This window comes from Quercus suber, unplaced genomic scaffold (genome assembly GCF_002906115.3).
Source record: "Quercus suber isolate HL8 unplaced genomic scaffold, Cork oak 2.0 scaffold_166, whole genome shotgun sequence".
Classification (NCBI taxonomy): Eukaryota; Viridiplantae; Streptophyta; class Magnoliopsida; order Fagales; family Fagaceae; genus Quercus; species Quercus suber.
This window is the reverse complement of record NW_027069627.1, coordinates 138348-142529: the sequence shown is the minus strand read 5'-3', so window position 1 is coordinate 142529 and position 4182 is coordinate 138348. Positions and strand designations below refer to the sequence as shown.

General features: G+C 36.5%; 1 pseudogene; it reads right to left on the bottom strand.

The window, feature by feature from the left end:
- Window positions 1-1369: 1369 nt before the first annotated feature.
- LOC112037291 (subtilisin-like protease SBT5.6) overlaps window positions 1370-4182 on the bottom strand; it is a 26500-nt pseudogene continuing 23687 nt past the window's right edge.

Below are 4182 nucleotides of genomic sequence, written 5' to 3'. Positions count from 1 at the left end.
TAACCAATTCATTGAGTAATTTGATAAATTCATCTTTATTTATGCAAGTTGAGACTATTAAATAATTTTTTGATTTATTTTAAAAGAAAATAATTTTACAGTCAAGGAAGCTATAATAGTACATTTTATAAATCAGTTGCTATTGATGTACACATGAATTCTTTTTATTCTAGCTATTATAATTCTATAGATAGGTGGGTTCCAGTTATCATTCTATTTATATGCCTTGTGGGCAATAAAGAATAAGTGCAAGACAACAACAATCCAGTGTTGGTTACCAAAACAAAAAACAATCCAGTGTCATAGCTAGGCCCAAGCATAACAGAGCCCACATTCACTACAGCCCTACACATGTGGCCACACTTCTCCCAAAACCAGATCAAACAATATCAGGTGGCACTTATTTGGCTCTAAAATTAAAAATAAAATAAAAAATCACACATCATCTTCTCCATTCTTCTTTCATTCCTTTTTTTTTTTTTTTTTGGTAATTTTTCATGCTTTGAGGACAAATATTGGCTTAATTGGAGATATAATGTGTTTTGTTAAAGATTAATAGAGATCTTTGGAAGGGGAGGCTCGATCCCATTTGAAGCCTTAGGCAAAGCCATAAAAAGTTCATTTAGTTTGCAAAATATGCCCACTGCCCACATTAAGTGCTCGGCCTTTTCTTTTGGGGTCTTCTTCTCGGGGTCCAGAATTGTGTTGAAGTTTGCAAAATGTAATGAGGGCCTGTTATTTCTTTAGGTATTGAATTTAATTCACTAATTGAGACCTGATAAGCATTTAAATTTTAAAGCAATGTCTTCTTAATTATATCATAAATTTCTATTTACTCAAAAATATCTTAAATAGTAGTAATTGCTTACCCTACAAAAAGAGTCCTTGAAAATGTAAAACAAGCCTGTGCATTTCTTATCACTGGTCTGTTTGGATTGAACTTATTGTGCTGAAACTGAACTGAAAACAAATACTGTAGCAAAATAATTTTTAAATGTGTAAATAGTAGTGACCATTTTAATATTTTAGTGCTAAACAGTGTCAAACAGTACATAAACAGCGTTTTTTTTGTCTCCTAAACAGTTTCAAAAAAAAAAAAAAAAGGAAAATTGCAAAACGCGAAACGTGGACTCAGCTTTCAGCTGAGTCCAAACGGCCTCATTGTCACAAGCCATTTACAAATACTTTGCTTATAAATAGCACCATTTTTCTAATCTATTCTCCTATAATTTGACCAAGAACTATCAAACTATATAAAAGTAAAACCCATAGGATAAATATTTAATCACCAAGAGATTATAGTTAGCTAAAGACATTGCCAATATTGGACTTCTTACAGAACGCTGTCCATCGGTCCAAGTACTTATGATCAGGCTTGCTGCATTTGAGTTATTGCCTTAACAGTGATTGTGAAGCCCTTCTTCTGTCCAACATGATCGAAGGACAAAACACTAGGAGAGGCCATAATGGAGAATCCCATGGGCGGTCTGGCAGCAAAGAAACACACTCTTGCCAGGACCAACGTTTGTGACTGTCCTATTAAGTATTAACAATCACAGTGCCACTGAGTTTGTGGATTGCTATGGATGGGTAGTTGAGGTAATTGAATGCAGTTGGTAGTGCTTTTGGACACTTGAATTTTGGGTCAACTCTCTGGAGTGAACTACCAGTGCTGCATAAGTAGAGAAGGTAGTCTGTATATGAGGCATCATATACTAGACCAGGGTCTGCTGCTTTTGTGGGGCGCAAGTGGCCAGACCCATATGCAAATGGTGTAGCTACATTGCCAGATTCATCACTCAAAGGCTAACCCAAGTTGTTTTTTAATCCAGCTGCGAAGTATGAATGTGAAACATTAGAATATGTGAGCCATAGCAAGGAAACTAAAGTACTTACAACTAGAGCTTAATTAAGACATACATATATAAAATAGGGATTACAAAGTCCATTTCATGTTTAAGATTAAATTTTTTGGATAATTTGGTACAGAGCGCTAACTCATTTAAAATTTTAAATATTATAACAGTTTGTACACCTTTAAATTTAATCTATTTATGAAACAGATCAATTTCAAATACTTTAAATAAAAAAGACTAACGCTTTCATTTACCCAATTCAGGAAATGTAGTAACATATTCACACATTTATACCTGTTGTCATGAGGGCAGATCTTAGTGCAGCACTACACCAAGTAGGGTGAACTGCTTTGAGAAGTGCAGCTGCAGCAAACACATGAGGGCAAGCCATTGAAGTTCCAGAGAGTATATTGTACTTAACAATTCAGTGATCTTGATGTGGCAACATTGTAGGAGGATTGGCCTCACTCCATGCTACCAGAATATTCAGTCCTGGAGCTATGATATCAAGTTTCGAAGCAAACCAATAATTGAAGGTACTAAAATTAAATCCATATTGTATGGATTTAGTTATGTTAAATCTGTATGCTAGTAAAAAACTAAGGGGGACTTTTGTGATGCTCCAATTTGATTGATTATGTGATGTGTGTGGGTGTGTAATAAGTCTCACATCAAGTATTTACTAAGTAGATTTGGGTTTTATTAACAACTACAAGGAGCCTCAATTGTGACTAGTTCTTTTGAGGTATAGTATAGATGTGGGTAGCGCTTTTCCTTGGGTTGTTACATATGGTATCAAAGCTGATCCAGTAACCCTGTGTGGGTTTAGAGACACTACCCCACAAAGTGGGCCCTAACGAGGACTTTAGGGATTTAAGTGGGGGAGATTGTGATGCCCCAATTTGATTGATTGTGTGATGTGTGTGGATGTGTGATGAGTCCCACATCGGGTGTTTACTGGGTAGATCTGGGCTTTATTAACAACTACAAGGAGCCTCAATTGTGACTAGTCTTTTTGAGGTATAACGTAGATGTGGCTAGCGCTTTTTCTTGGATCATTACAACTTTGATATCAAAGAAAATAAACAATATGGTTGAAATTTTTTTATCTACCTTGAGAATATTAGACTCAATAAAATTAGGACCTCTACTTGTTAAAGCGGCTATGACAGGTGCTGGCGTGGTATGTATTAAGGTTTTCCCAGGTATGATACTTGCGACTGGATTCTTGGTAGAGATGGTGTGTTGATAAATTTTCATTGCATGGTCATAAGTCACTGCATGCGGTGGCCGGAAGCACATGAGCATCACATACTAACTCAGCTCCAATTGTTGGACTGTTTCCAAGTACAAAACCTGCACCACCAGCTCTTTTCACTTCTATGCCTATTCCAATTCTTGTCCCACTGCCTTTCATGCACAACACTATCTTTCCCTTGGCTTTCTGGGGTGAAATAGAACCAGGAAGGCATTGTCTGTAAAACAAGTTATTAACTAAAATGAAAAATCTGTCTTTGTATTCAAATAAAACTAAAGCCGAAGCTAGAGAGAAACATTACCTTAAGTCGTCTTTGGTCACTTATGGGTTAGCTAAATCTCCTGCGTAAACTAACGGGTGCATCTTTTTCTCCAGCATGTATGGAGTCACAGTTTGGCCCTAGCAATAATTAAAAACAAAATTGTGAAACCAACCCAAGGTGTATAAATCATTTAAGAGACCTAACAACAGAAAAAGAAAAAGAACGTATTAGTACATGTTTGATTAATTGATCAATGCAAATTGTAGTGATATGAACCTCCAAAAGACATCATACATTAATAGTGAAAATATACAATTGGTCCCTTAATTTTGGTCGAAGTGATACTTTAATTCCTGAAATTTAAATTGTGCACACCTAAAATGAGACTGCTATCTAGGCCTCACTCAGGTCCATAACTTATTTGTTTAGTGGGTATGGATTTCCTACTATGGGTCGTTCCCAGCACAAACACTCAATGAGATCACTTTTCTCCTTCTATGCTGCTACCTTTTTTTTTTTTTTTTTTTTTTTTTTTTCACCCTTTCTTTTTCTCTAGAAACTCTTTCAACCTCCCTTCTCTTTCTCCCACCTCTCTTATTTATAGCACTCTGATTAGTGGGGTGTTATGATTGCTTTTGCAATTAGTGCAATGAGAGGTCCAATATCAACAGTCATAAGTGGGTGGTTAGGTGGGAGTGGGTTGGGGTGAAGGTGGCTTTGGAACTTGGCTCCCACTTCATCAATCATGCCCGGCAGCGATGCTTCTAGGTATTGCCAGGCACGTGCATGATGGATGTTCGGACGTT